The sequence below is a fragment of the Homalodisca vitripennis genome, chromosome 2 (assembly GCF_021130785.1).
Source record: "Homalodisca vitripennis isolate AUS2020 chromosome 2, UT_GWSS_2.1, whole genome shotgun sequence".
NCBI classification, from domain to species: Eukaryota; Metazoa; Arthropoda; class Insecta; order Hemiptera; family Cicadellidae; genus Homalodisca; species Homalodisca vitripennis.
In genome coordinates, this window is record NC_060208.1 from 214,900,516 (window position 1) to 214,916,782 (window position 16,267).

The 16,267-nt window shown below is 30.6% G+C and overlaps 1 long non-coding RNA gene across 1 annotated transcript; it reads left to right on the forward strand.

The window, feature by feature from the left end:
• The first annotated feature begins 5,898 nt into the window (after positions 1–5,898).
• On the forward strand, positions 5,899–11,416 carry LOC124355394. Its single transcript, XR_006921759.1, has 3 exons — positions 5,899–6,119; positions 9,543–9,706; positions 10,556–11,416. It is a non-coding gene; the product is annotated as an uncharacterized LOC124355394 (long non-coding RNA).
• Positions 11,417–16,267: the final 4,851 nt, after the last annotated feature.

A 16,267-nucleotide genomic window follows, 5' to 3' on the forward strand; every position in this document is an offset into this window, starting at 1 on the left:
TTACTTTGATATAGACAAGATTGGGTAGCCATTACTCAGTACGCCAACACAGTTTATATGTTGCCTACTGTGGGTATATAAAAATGTCTGTTCTGTGCGACTGTCTGCCATTGTATCGGCCAGCAGGTAAATAAAAAAGTGAAATTTTGCATGCAACCTCAGTCCGTTACACAACACGGTGGTGTACAGTATTGCTATATTGTTACAATTATATTGAACTGATAAAACGCATTACTTTTAACACGCAAGCCTCTAAAGCAAAGTTAGAAATGTGAATTTTGAATTTAGCTCCATTTTAATTCTGCACCTGATGAAACACTGAGAATGCCTATTCTAGTGTGTGTTGTTTCTTGGTAAACGAGACTCTTTTGTAATATAGATGTCTCTGCTACCGAGATCGCGTTTTGAACATCTTGATGGCTAGGCTGGTTCTAAAACCGCTGTCCCCCTTATATCGGTACCCAAGTAATCGGGCGTGTTCAAGGAGCCCGAAATAATGGCAAGTACTAAATAGTATTCTCAAAGTACTCTCCTGTTTCGTTCTTGCTGAATCCCTTCAGTGAACGTAGACTCCAGATTCCAGGAGTCAAGGCTCAGAGTCAGAATTCAAACGCTGCACAATGTGGAAGTTGGAATGGAGCTAAACTAAACATTACATTCAATCAACCCCTCCCTCAGCAGTTGTGTTAAAGTGAGAAAACTGTAATCAGTGAGGTCAATAATGGCTACGCATTATATATTGTAGTTCTGTAAACGGTGATGTGAATGTTATGTTGTTATTTCATTAAAGTCAATTTAGCCATAATTATTTAAAAATGTGGTATCATCACTATTATTAGAAAAGTAACTGTTGTTCACTCTATAAATATGCATATAATATAAATATATTGGAGAATATTGAAAAAAGGTAACTTTTTAAGTAACGATTATAATTAAGTAAATTGGAAAGGGAAAATGAGAATCACAACTCCTTTTCGTGATGTAATCACGGCCTGTATAACGTCACATGACGCAAGTAAGAGTGAGACTAACCAAGGTCACCACTAAACGGTGAACCAACCCTCGGCGTCAGGGGCGTCTCACGATTCCATTCACAATAGGACACATTGCTTCAGTAGTATGCTGTAGACACGCTCGGAAAATAATTTACCACTAGCATGTATATTACGTACTTAACGTTATTCACAACTTTACAATCACGAGTTGTACAAATAAGTAATGGACAGCAAAACGGATTGTGCGCCCTCGCTGAATAATTATTAAAGATATATTTTAAAATAAACAAGTAATAATGGTTTATTTAAAACCTTATTTTTCATTTTTAAGCAGCAGGTTAGATTAGGCCTATGGTATGTTTTTGAGGGAAACTTATATTTTAAGTCAAGTCTAAAAGTTTTGGTAAGGTTTTTTTAGGAGAAACAAGTAGTAATGGTTCATTGAACGGTTTGTTTTTATATGATTTTTTTAAGCATCTTGTAAGTTAAATATAGTCTTATTTATACTCGTAATTGAAAAATATCTAATGAGAAATTAAATAAAGGCTAATCACACATTACATATATTGAAGTGCATAGCTTCTGTATTTAAATACATCAATAACCTACTTTATTTATCTAAATAAAAACCTGTGGTTCCTAGATCTGGCAGCCTTGTTAAATATATATACAGACAAATATTTTTCCCTTATATATTTAGTAACTAAACTTAATAAAGGGGCTCTAGTGTAAATGTAGACCTAGAAAAAAGGTACAAAAAGTATAATGTGGATTCAGGGATAGTAAAACTTATTTTGATGCACTATTTGAAAAGTGTTAGAACAGTAAACATTTTTACAAAATAAAAAAGATTCTTTAGATTTGTTTAGCTGATACATTTCGGGTTTTTTTCAAAATATAAAGATGGATGTACGACTTGAAGAATCATTTAATATCCCAACTAGTTATGGTTTAAATCAAACAGGTAAATTTTAATAGAAATTATATCAAATTCAACAATAATAATCTTTAGCGTCAAGATAATAAAATTATCTAGAACCGTTCAAGCAGTAAGTGGTGTTTCTTAAAAATAATTCTGTTTTTAGGCATGGAGTTGTCAAAAGATTTGGACATAAGTGACAGTTCCTATAAGAAGTTATATTTTGCATATTTTACATAACGCTCTTCAAAAATTGCATATTATGGAATTAATTACCTCTATTCCGTATATTACCAATATGTCTTTGGAAGAACAATGCGTCTTATAAATTATTATTATTATAGAAAGAGATTTACAATTAAAAAAAAAAAACAAATATTAGAATAATCTTAAACATTGTATTCTTTTATATTTACGATTTTAAATGCAACGCTTACTAAAATTTAATTGCTAAAACAACAAATTTCTCATTTTCAAATAATAATTTAGTTTTCTGACTAAATGACTCGTTTACATTTATAAGGAATATCCATTATTTTTACGCCTCTTTAGATTTAAACGATTAGGTAAGTAATCGTCTACCTTACAAAATGTCCTGAAAGATGGTTAGAATTTGATACCGAAGACTCTCTTTGAAGCAGTCGGCAAGAACTATGCAACATGAAAGTTTGCTGAACTGTGGTTTTGAACTAATGTACCAATTCCAGCCATAGATTTTCTAAAATATTAACAATATTTTTAAGTTTGTAAAGAAACAAACGCGTAGTGTTATTGTTAATATACTTTTAACTGTATATGTTTTTAAAATCTTAAGAGTTAGGTCTAAAAGGGAATGTTACTATCTAATACTATAAATTTACTGATATAATTCGCACCTTGTCCCATTAGTTCACTTTTGACAGAAGTAGGCTTCCCTGACCTGTGATATATATTTACTTTATCGGGAAACAAGGCAAAATCAATTGTGAAACACAATATAATGACCATAAATATACAGTTTTTAATGTATTTTCTTCATCGTGGGAAGAAGAGAAGGCTTTGGAAATATAATTCATTCGAACCAGAAATGCTCATACAGGTGCAAAAACCAATGAAGTTGCGTGCGAAGCGCGGGCAATTGTTAGTTCATTAATAAACAACAGCATTTAAATGCACAGCCTGGTACAGTATAATCAATGGCTTCATAAACTGACATTGATATAAAAAGAGGCAGGTGGAGCGAAGAGCAGGCGCGACGTTCGACCTAGAGTGTCATGTTTCTCCTCCTTCCCTAGGCTGACAAACCGCGGAGGTGGCGGATCGTTTTCAGAGCCGAACTGCAGCCAGGGTGCACAATCCAGGTAGTGTGTTATACATCAATGGTCGAGCCAGTTCGAGGTGTCAAAAATGTCACTCTTCCCAGATAGTCCCCGCTGTGCTTAGAGCGCACAACTGTTGAGCCTACGGACGGTCATAGCTGGGACTCACTATTCAACTTAAGAATTTCTTGTGAGTCGGGAAACACAACTGATCGCGTTTGCTCTTATGTACGGGTTCTTAGAGATTAAAACTACAGTTTTGATGAGAAAACATTAATCTTTCTGTCTTTCGTTGATTTTATAAGTAACAAACGTGTTGATGAATTAGCGTGTTATAATTTATTTTATTCGTGCTAGCATCAGTAAGAGACGTAGGCATATCTAGGGGGAGTTTTGAAAGTTTTAAACCCCGCTCCCCCTATTGATAACAATATTCTATATGTGTATATATATATATATATATATATATAAATTATATTCGTAAAGAACTATTTATCATAATTAATTTTTTTGTTTGAATTTCTTTTGTTGAATATTTTATTAAATACTAACTTGCGCTTAATATTCTTTTGGAATGAAGTTCATGTGCAGCCCGTAGGGGTTGAGAAGTACCTAACAGCCAACCTCTGTCGCAAACGTCCCCCGTGATTTGAGGAGAGAGACGGCGAGTATAGGTAATGATTGCCTACTTATTACGATCGTTACTTATTTCGATATTTAATTACCGATCGCTATAACGTGTTTCTGGCACACTTTGTGTAAGAAACCCCAGAATTGGACAACCAAACTAAAGAAATGCCGAGCTTTGTAAATAATATTTAACTTGAAGTTCATGTTTTAAATGTCCATAATTTGTTAATCACAGAGCGTCTGTTGCGTTTTTGCACAATGCATGCAGTGGACGTCAACGGCTCAGCAGCAGTAAAAACACAAAATTCCTAATTTTATGTCTCAAAAATACGTATGTTATTATATTCTTAGTAAATATATCCTCTATAAAAGTACTTATATGTAAATTCATATCCCAGTATTTTTTATCATAGAATCACGGTTCACTCATCCCTCAGATTCGGGTATCTATACTTTTTGATCCGAAGTCATAAGATGCAGCATTGCTCTTGTTTAGTGATTATACTGAACTATTTTGTTAAGTATCTTGTTAATTTTATGATTCAATTTTGTTTTAGTCGCATATACTTCATATTAAACTGTACTTGTAGTAGAAGATTATTCTTATATAAGCTTCCTGGTGATTGGTGGTAGAGAGGTTTTATTGAAAAACTTTATGCTCTGAGCTGATATTTTACCTCCTCTTATTAGTTGAGAAGTACTATAGAATATTAATTTTAGGACCTAATGTTTCAAACCTTTCCCCAGGGGTGGCTGGGCCTCACTGATATAGAGTTTTTTATACCCTCTACTCTACTGTTTTCAAGGCACCCTTCAGAGTACATTTCTTGATGCGCCACTGCTTTTGCATTGGATCTAAATACCATAGTCTACACGATAAATAAATATTTCGGGTCTTTTGTAGAAGAGGGCCACCAGTCTTGAAATATGTTCTATAGCAATGGCATATTGTTTGAAGAGTCTTATGACGATCTGTTTCAAGCTATCTGGCGGGACATGAACCTATTCTGGCCTCCACAAGAATAAACACTTAATAGTTTGTAACATAATTATTTTTGTTTTCTTTAAAATGTGTTAAAATTTTGTCCAATACATATATACTGAGTGTACAATGTGGTTTTGGTGGTCCTGTATCCATAGAAAATCAAGACTGGTGGTCTTCTTCTACAAAAGACCCAATATTTCTATAATGAGACAGATAAAAATATTAATTTTTGTTATGTTAGTTTATTATTACATTTGTTTATGTTTTGTTCATTATTGTATTTTGTATCATACATACCGGAAATTGGCAGAAGAATGACACATTTATCTTTTTAATAAAATAATTCACTTACATCAATGTGGAATATACCTAACACCTGACGACGAAAGGGCACGTAGTATACAACTCCCTGAGAGATTTTATACTCAAGTTATATTACATTGTCAATAAAACAGATTAAATGAGTTTGTAGGGAAAGCCTGATTATTCTTAAATTACCTTTGATGATATCAAGACATAATTAATTAAGGCTATGAACGGTGTGGTTATTTTAAATGCTGTGAAATATGGGGCTGTGAATCTACAATTTGTGTAGTCAGATATGCGATGAATCAGATTTCATATGACAATAACCACACACAATAGTGTTTTACCACAGGCAATAATCATACATAAATAAATACTTTGTAGTCATATTAAGCTAATAAAGGTATAAAATGTAATTTTTACAGAAGTAATAGATAATAGTTTACGAAAAATGGAGTGCTTTACTTAGAATTCTTGTCAAACATGGAATATAGCATATAAAAGGTACGCAAAATAGCCATTCTTTATAGAAGGAAAAGTTATTACAAATAATTAACAATGAGTTTCATTTAAACCCACAGATTGACTGGAGAGACAAGAAATTATCTTATCTCGGAGTTAAAGGGATTGAGAGAGAAATGGAGGATATCTTTTCAAACGCGCAGTAGGGCACGCGCAGGTTTAGTGAGGTGACAGCGCTGGCATTAGCTTTGTTGAGCAGTCACCAGTCACAGTCAGTCAGTCCAGTCGGTAATCTGTAGGTCGTAGAGCCCGAGCGCGATTGTGTTGTGATAGTTGGGTTGCAGTTATTAGCGCGGTTACACACCACGGTTGGGTGAGGCTTGTTTTGGTTAATCGGTGTTGACTTCAACCTGCCTGTGGTCTGGCGACCTTACCCGACGACATGGAAAACGTTCAACTAAATTTCACAGTGGGGTCATGAGATTCAAGGATTCTTTGTACTTACAGCGTCCGGTCATCTCAAGGTAAGTAAATTATTCATTTTTATATTAGTGTAGTAAGATAAATGTATTTAATTAATAAATGTAAAAGTAATTTATGTCAAGCCCAATATAACTTAGTACTAGCTCAATTTATAGATATTTAACAGATTTGTAAACAAATTTCAGTACAATAACATGAAATTTTAATATGTGGTCAGACTTACTCTTTCGTTATTTAATATTTTAAAGTTAGTAAAAGGACTAATAGTTTTAAAAATGTGTCTAATAGATTGAAGTTGGAGCCATTAAGGAAATAAGTTTAAAATAGTACCAAATTTTAATAAAACAATAATTTTCCAATAAGGTTTATTTTTTGGACGAGGTCTTTCAAAACCAAAGGTTTCATAACGAGCACAAATAAATAATTACATTAGTTTAATTAAAATTAATATTAAAATACCGTATAGTGCAAATATACAAGAATGTTAGAAACATTTCAGCCAGTATAAACATTTATTTATGACCACCGTTTATTTTTTCATTAAACCTTTGGTTTCGAAAGGCCTCATCCAAAAAATAAACCTTATTAGAAAAGTATTGCTTTATTAATATTTAGTACTAATTTAAATGTCTAATAGATACTTTTAGGAAAATTGCATTTTATAACAGTTTCTTTTCCTTGTAACATTTAAAAATAAATACTTCACATTTTCAAAACCTTTATAAAAAGATAAGTGATAAGTCAACACAATCTACAAATTAAAATACCTGTTCTCTGTAATAATACAAAGCAATCCAAACCAAAGAAATTAATAAATAAGATTATAAAGTTTTTATTGGATTATGTTTAAATGGAATGATTGGTTATTTTTGGACATACTACAAAAATGTATTGTTTATAAAAATCCTAGCAAATTTTCAGCTTTAATAAAAAGCCATGAGTAGTACTGAAGTAATTCAAAAAGAATTTGCAGTGTATTTAAGGTTGCAATGAATTCAAAGGAAGTATTAAACTTGTTTAAATTTGGTTATGTATGATGATTGATTTGAAAGGATGATACAATTTCAGACATTTCGCATTGTAATAGGTTTCAAAAAGTTTATCACCACATCTCAAGCATTTTAATTCTACCATCTTCTTTCAGGTGTATAAAACTTAATTTAAGAACTTAACGGCCCGGGGCCCTGTTAATAACACCGTGTGGTCGGCCTTTTCTTGACCAATCTGCCAATATGTTGTCTTGTACATATTAAGCATATTATGTTGCCTATTTGTAAATCGAGATTAAAAATTATGAACAGGGAATGAGAAATTTTTGATATTGGAAACATACATTGAAGTAACGATATCAAAATAATAAGGGTGTTCCTGTTAGGGTAATTGTAAAAGGTCTACCTATTTATTTCTTTACGGAGATATTAACGCAATTTTTATTAATGCAATGGAAAAAAACAGTTACAACGTGAAACAAAATTATTTTTTTTAATATATAAATTGTAATTTGCTGCAAATAGAACAATTGTGGAACGCTACAGTTTAGTGTAGAACGTATTTAACATTTTCGATACACCATAACTTAATTAGTATTTTCAAATAACATCAAAATATTGTGTAATCTGATAAACTATTATTAAATATACAGTTAAGTTTTTGAAAAATTATCTTATGAATGATTTTTAGGATGTTATCACATAGATCATGTATGCAATTATTAATACGTAATTCATTTGTCGCAAAATCTACCTACTTCAAACTATGCTGGTAGGGGAATTTTACAATAGCTTTTTGAAACCAAATTTTATTTACTGCTTTAGCAAATGTGTGGGTACACTAATATTAAGGTTACAGACTGGCGGCCTCGAATAACGCTTTTTAGTTATTTTCGTAGCCTATGTTTATTGGGTTTTGGTGAAATTAGTTTCAGATAAATTTTATTTATATTTCTCAACAGATATATACAACTTTATTTTTGTAAAGGACACCGTGAGAAATTTCTTTTCCAATTGCATTCCAAACACAAACCACACCACAAAGAGGTTGTAAAAAGGGTTCTTGATAAGCTTGATTTACCCCTAAGGATTACGGGTAAAACAATAAAACTTGGTGCATAATTACTGCGCCTACGTTTTGAAGTGACTATCATTTTTTGTCATGTTGCCCTGAAATAAAGAAATAGTTTTTAAGGTAGTCTTCACATCTAATGGTGGATGGTCTACAAGGAGTTTGGCTATACATTTTAACATAAGCATAGCCCAAGATGTACATTATTTTAAACAAACAATATTTGATGTAGAGATTCAGTAACCACCTTAAAAATTATTTCTTAGGTCCAGTATTCATTTACTAAGTTTAACTATTTAGATACACCATCCTCAAGTATCTCGAATTTATTATTGGAGTACACACTTATGAGAATTTGTACAATCTACACCTTGTAAACTAAAGAGTTTAAGGAATTATTTGACCGATATTGCATTTGTTAAAAATTTAATAAAAAACATACTAAATAAGTCCAATATTTCATAAAATATTAACCATAGTTAAATACGTAGGAGGAAAGATCGATATCATAGGCGATCTAAAAGTGCTTTCTTTTTAAATACAGCGTGCTCGGGCGTTCACTTCTAAAACCCCTCATGGACCGGAAATTCCATTAGATAGTGAACTTCCGGCGAGTCGCGTAATTGCAGATTCTCGTGGGAACGAAACGATACAGACTTATTGTACTCATTTATAGGAAATAAATACTTAGTAATTTTTATAGTATTAAATTAATAAAATTGTATTTATTTTTTGCTATACCAGTGATTATGAAGTAAAATATTATATTGGAGTGTTGTACATTCTTCACAGGACTATTACTTATATCAAAACATAATTCCTGTTATATGTTTTTATATTTTTCTTCAATAGGAAATCTTCTAAAATATCTGAGTGATTTGTTTGACCCACTGTGTCTCAGGATAAACTACTTTAATTATCTGCAAATAACAATGTGTCAATTAAATCATGAAAGTACTGCTGAATTTACTGGAAAATTGACACTACGCGGGATGTCGCGTGTGAGCTAACTTCTGTACGTACTTTTTAAGCGTATAAATTAAGAAGATTGTATACTATAAAAGTAAAAGAACAACATGGAAAATGTGTGAATGTATTGTAAGTGAGTGATTGTATCTCTAATTTTAAATGTTTGCATCAGGAAATTTTGCCGAATTGGTTGCAGGGGACAATAACGTTTTAATTAGGGATCACGAAGAAATATATGAGAAGATAGAATGAGTTCCCAAGTTGCTTATCTGTTTAATCATAATAATACTTTTAGATTTCGACAAATGCGGCAATTTGCCCTTGGGTGCCACCTCTTGCATGTTGTTAACATTAATTTGATTATTTAGATTAGAAAACAGTGTGTGAACTGGCGAGAATATTGTGGTCGAAATTTATATAAATTCTTTGCCCAGGATCTTGCCGGGATGCTGCCTTCTATTCCTTACTTACTTCCTGAAACTGCTCATCTGTTGTCCCTCCATGTGAAGGAGATCTTCAGAGATCTTCAATCAGTGACCTGGAAGCAAGCAGCTATTCTTCTTGCTGTATCAGCTATTCTTCCTTCATTATTTCCTGAGTATTTCTTAATGTTACTCTTATTTTATGCTTACTTTGTGAAAAGATTTAATGAAAAATCTATAAATAATTATAAAATTAATCGAATAAAACAGTATAATTCATACATGAAAACTTGTCATATTGGTATTTAAATTATTCATATTTAATATTAAATAACGAAAGGAAAAAGCTATTTAAACTAAGCTTTTATATGTACTAAGAGGTTGTCAGTTACAGCTAAGAACCTCATAAGCAATACAGTAATGTTTCAAGGGGTTATGTTATATTTGTTTTCTGCATCTGCAAGGGGTTTCTGCCCAGTATGTTTACATCAGTCTAGACATCTAACTTATAAAACTATCCGATGACAAACTGGTTTGTATTAGGAATGTTAACCTTTTAGCTGTTTCACAAAGATTTATTGTCATTCCTGTTTTTGTGGAATACTCCTTCATGCCAACATCGTTGTGCAATAAATTTGCTGTAATGCTTTTATTTTTATATATTAGCATATGTATATACCTATTTGTAGACAGTAAAATTGTCAATACAAATAAAATTTCGTGTTTTTTTTATTTACATTCAGGAAAAAATTTATAAAATGGTGGACAGCCATAGAGTTAAAGTTTCCTGCTGTTTTTTCATTTTACATTAGAGAACATTTTAGAAACCAGTTAATTTAAGATGGGCCGATATCAAGAGCTGATCATATTTAAAAAAAATACACAAAGGTGATTGAATAAAATTATTATGTACCAACTTTGATAGCATCAGCTAGAGTTTTAGTTAAAATAGAAAAAAATACCAGTAGCTAATTTTCTGAATGAATACTGTATTACACCACCAACAGGATTGATATTTGTTACAGGTGAACTGGGTATGGAGTGGATGGGCCAGCAGGAACTCATGCAGCATAGAGCTCTGCACAATTAACATGGCAAAAAAAACACCTAAGCAAAAAAAGATGTTTAACCTTTTTTAGGTTAAATTTGTACTGTTTTATTATTTGTTGAATTTTTAATTGTTTTTGTACAGTTCCTATTTAATTTGATAATACGAAAACCATCTTGCACCAATTGTTTCAGATAATCAACGCACTGCTGTAAACAGTCCTTTTACCTCTAATCATAAAGATCAATAGAACATAGATTTAAGCAGTATTACATATTAAATATTTAGTATAGAGAAATAAGAAAATAACATTTATTTCTTACACAATTAATCACAATCAATACGAAAGAGAGGGTTTTAGTTTTGAAATATACTACATCAATTAAAAATGTATTATTTTATTTAGACAATATTAAGGCCAATTAAATTAATAAACCTTAAATGTGACCAAATAACATGTCTTGTTTTTGGTCTTGTCAAATGAGTGACAGTTTTAAAAGGCTTAAACTTTAGAAGTCCATTTATAATAATTTGTAATCACTACATGAAACTGAACATTGGTATCAAATGAATTTCTGAAGTGAGCAGTATAACTTCATAGCATGACTTTGGTTTATAAAGGTAAAAAGTCTTAACATAGTTTACCTTATAAAGGTCCTGCTAATATTGTATATTCAGATAACTACTATATAATGTACATGGAAATGGGCAAGAGTGGAATGGAATTGTAAATGTGACCAAAATCACATATTGTACGTTGGGTCTTAAAAATTAAAATTATTAATTTGTACAAGGCTTCTAATTTTAATGTGCATTTAATATTTATTTGTAAACACTACCTGAAACTGACCAGATTTATAGGTAAAAAGTCTTAACATTGTTTACCTTATAAATGTATTTAAATGTTGTATATTAAGATTAGTTAGTACTGTATAATGTACGTGAGAATGGCCAAAGAGAGGAATGGTATTGTAAATGTGAGCAAAATCACATATTCTACTTTGGGTCCTAACAATTGATATTATATAATGCTTCAATTTTTGAGGGGTTTTAATATTTATTTGTAATTATAACCCCTACCTGAAACTGACAGGGGGTATCAGATGAAGTTCTGAAGTGAGCAGTATAACTTTATGACATAATTTTAGTTTATAAAGGTAAATAGTCTTAACATAGTTTATCTTATAAAGATCCTGATAATGTTGTAAATTCTGATTACTTCTGAGTGGTGTACATGGAAATGGTCAAAGACAGGAATGGAATTGTAAATGTGAGCAAAATCACATATTTTACTTTGGGTCCTGACAATTAAGATAATTAGTATTGTATAATGCTTCAACGTTTGAAGTGCAATTAATATTTATTTTTAAAACACTTACCTGAAACTGACCAGTGGTATTAAATGAATTTCTGAAGTGAGCAGTATAACTTCATGGCATAATTTTAGTTTATAAAGGTAAAAGTTCAATCATAGTTTACCTTATAAAGATCCTGATAATGTTGTAAATTCAGATTACTTCTGAATGGTGTACATGGAAATGGTCAAAGAGAGGAATGGAATTGTAAATGTGAGCAAATCACATATTGTACTTTGGGTCCTGACAATTAAGATAATTAATTTTGTATAATGCTTCAACGTTTGAAGTGCAATTAATATTTATTTGTAAATACTACCTGAAACTGACCCGTGGTATTAAATGAATTTCTGAAGTGAGCAGTATCACTTCATGGCATGACTTTAGATTATGAAGGTAAAAAGTCTTAACATTGTTTACCTTATAAAGTTCCTACTAATGTTATATATTCAGATTACTTCTGAATGGTGCACATGGAAATGATCAAAGAGAGGAATGGAATTGTAAATGTGAGCAATATCACATATTTTACTTTGGGTCCTTTCAATTAAGAGAATTAGTATTGTATAATGCTTCAACGTTTGAAGTGCAATTAATATTTATTTGTAAACACTACCTGAAACTGACCAGTGGTATTAAATGAATTTCTGAAGTGAGCAGTATAACTTCATGGCATAATTTTAGTTTATAAAGGTAAAAGTTCAATCATAGTTTACCTTATAAAGATCCTGATAATGTAGTAAATTCAGATTACTACTGAATGGTGTACATGGAAATGGTCAAAGAGAGGAATGGAATTGTAAATGTGAGCAATATCACATATTTTACTTTGGGTCCTTTCAATTAAGATAATTAGTATTGTATAATGCTTCAACGTTTTGAAGTGCAATTAATATTTATTTGTAAATACTACCTGAAACTGACCAGTGGTATTAAATGAATTTCTGAAGTGAGCAGTATAACTTCATGGCATAATTTTAGTTTATAAAGGTAAAAGTTCAAACATAGTTTACCTTATGTAGTTCCTACTAATGTTATATATTCAGATTACTTCTGAATGGTGTACATGGAAATGATCGAAGAGAGGAATGGAATTGTAAATGTGAGCTATATCACATATTTTACTTTGGGTCCTTTCAATTAAGAGAATTAGTATTGTATAATGCTTCAACGTTTGAAGTGCAATTAATATTTATTTGTAAACACTACCTGAAACTGACCAGTGGTATTAAATGAATTTCTGAAGTGAGCAGTATAACTTCATGGCATAATTTTAGTTTATAAAGGTAAAAGTTCAATCATAGTTTACCTTATAAAGATCCTGATAATGTTGTAAATTCAGATTACTACTGAATGGTGTACATGGAAATGGTCAAAGCGAGGAATGGAATTGTAAATGTGAGCAAAATCACATATTTTACTTTGGGTCCTTACAAGATAAATAATATTATATAATGGTACACCAATTTAAGTGCATTTAAAATTTATTCGCAAATTGTAACTGAAACTCGTCAGTGACACTAAATATAATGCTTAAATAAACCGTATGCTCTTTAACTTTAGTTAAGGGTTAGTGTTTACATTTGAAAAAGTATATGCATGTTGGTTATTCGTGGAAGTAGTGAAAGAGATGAAAAGAGGTATGAATGTCAGCAATATAGTTTATTGTAAATATTGGCCCAGATAAAGAAGAAAAGTAATATAGTATGTGTTTTCAGTTGTTTAAGTGCAATCAATAATTATTTGTAAGTCCTACCTGAAACTAGGTTTTGGCATTAAGTGACATACTGAAGAAAGCAGTATCATTTTATGTTATGACTTTATTTTAAAAGTAATATTCTTAATCCAGTGTATAACTGTGTAATAACATCCATGAAAATGGTTTAAACTAAGAAAAAAACTGTGATTATGAGCAGTACCACATATTCCACCATTAGTTTAGACAAGTAAGAAAACTGTTATTCATAAATGCTTTAACAGGTGTTTTACATTTATTATTTATTTCTGAACACTATCTGAAACTGGTCAGAGACAACAGTATCAATTCATGGTTTAATTAAAGTTTATAATAGTAAGAAGTCTAATAGTTTTTACCTTTTAAAGACACTGTGAATGTTACTTATTCTATGTAAAACTGTATGTGTATATTAAAATGGTCCAAGAGAGATATTCTACAGTAGATGTGAGCAATATAACATATGGTATCTTTTGTTAGACTAGTATTAAAACTATAATTCATCAACGTTTCCAAATTTGCATTTGCGTTGAGTTCATTGTTTATTTGTAAAAACTATTTGAAACTGTTCTGTGACTAAATTAAATACTGAAGTGAGCAGTATAAATTCATGGTATAACTTAAGTTTATAAAAGTAGGACGTTTATTTGTGTTTAATTTTTTAAAAGTTTACGAACGTATTAAATTCAGTGTACAACAGTCCTAATAAGATAATTGGACTTTAAATGTGAGCAATTTTACATATTACGGTATATCATTAGTATAGGCAGGTAAGAAAATTATCATTAATAAATGCTTCATTAGTTATGCATTCATGGTTTATTTTTAAACACTACCTGAAAAAAAAAAAAAAAAAACAGTTCAGTAACAACATGAAATGTTAAAGTGAGCAACATCACTAATAGCAAATATATTTTATAAAAGTAATAAGTTTAATAGTGCTTACTGCTTAAAATTCTATGGATTTTTAAAATTCATATTACAATTGAATAATGTACATGAAAGTGTCAAAGGGAAGTATTGGACTGTAGCACTACCTTATATTGTATCTTTGGTCCAGACAAGGAAGAAAATTCACATTGTAAAATGCTTCAATGTGCATATAATGTTCATTTGTTAACACAACTGGAAAAAAAACCTAGTGACAATAGTGTCACTAATATAGATAAAGTTCTAAAGTGAACAGAATCACTTATATACACCAAGTACAGTTTAATTTAACAAAACAGTTCTTGTATTAAATTTGTACCAGCTTTGTTCTTATGTACCTCCTTTTTGAGTACAGTAGCTGTAGAAATTCCTGTCTTTTTACAGCAAATTTTAATAGAAAACTAGAATATTTACAATTATTTTAAAGATGTTGCAACACATGTCTCAAACATCCAACAGAATACATAGAAAATACCATTGATATTTGAATATAGAATAATTCTTAAGCAATATATCAACCATTCTATATTATTATTACTATATAGTAAACATAATTTTAAAATTTTATTTTTGTATTTTATTATTATAATTCCATAATGATTTCATATAATTTTTTCAAACTAATTTGTCTTTTTCAACTGATTAATCTTTTTGTTGTAATTATTTAAATTACGATATTCTGATTAATCTAAAATGGTCAAATTAAAAAATTTAAACAGGGGTAATAAAATATTTAATAACTGGTGATTTTATTTAGTACATTTTTATTTTTGTATGATTAAACAAATTTATTAAACTAGTCTTGCATATTTATTGGAATCCCTTACTCCTGAAGATAGAATTTACTATTAATTAGTGAGTAGTAAAGTGAGTTACATCACTTGTATGATTATCCAATAAAACTAAATTTTACTCTGTGTCAGGGATACTACTAGATTAAGTTTTTTCCAGTGACATTCCTTTGATATATTCCTAGTTGTGTGTGGAGTGCTGCTATCATTTTGAGCTACAGGTAAGAAGTGATACTGGACATGGGTTGTAGCCAATGAAGTTCCTGACCTAGTGTGGTGAGGTGAGATTTCGGGCGTTTTGGTATACTATTGATTTTTATCACTATGCATTGTCTTCAGAGATATTCTTGCATGAGTGTTATCTTGAGTGGTAAGATAAAATTATTGGATCCCTGTAGAAGGGTAGATTCTGCACCTGATCAGATGGGTGTTAAAAGTGAAGAAGTTTTGCTTGCAAAAACATCTAAATATGATGCCAGTACCTACCTAAATATGATGCCAGTACCTACTTAAGTAGTAATATTAAATCACAATTTATTAACCTTGGAATGAAAGCTTTGCATACCAGTTACATGTTGAACACATATTTTGTGTGTTAATACAATTTTAAAATAAATAACAATAAAAATGTTAAGATTATATTTATTTTTATGATATTTAAGGCGAAATCTAAACATTTATGAATGAAATAAAAAGAGGACAAGATTAAGCTTTCCTAAGCTGTAGTCAGGATCGAATTTTGAATTAACATTAATTTAGAATATGAATAAAAAAATTAATTCAAACGCATAGCTACATATACTGTTAAAACTAAAATACACACTGTACTTCATTGTTTCTAATCACCAAATAGGCCCACTTGTTGCATAAAATTTTTA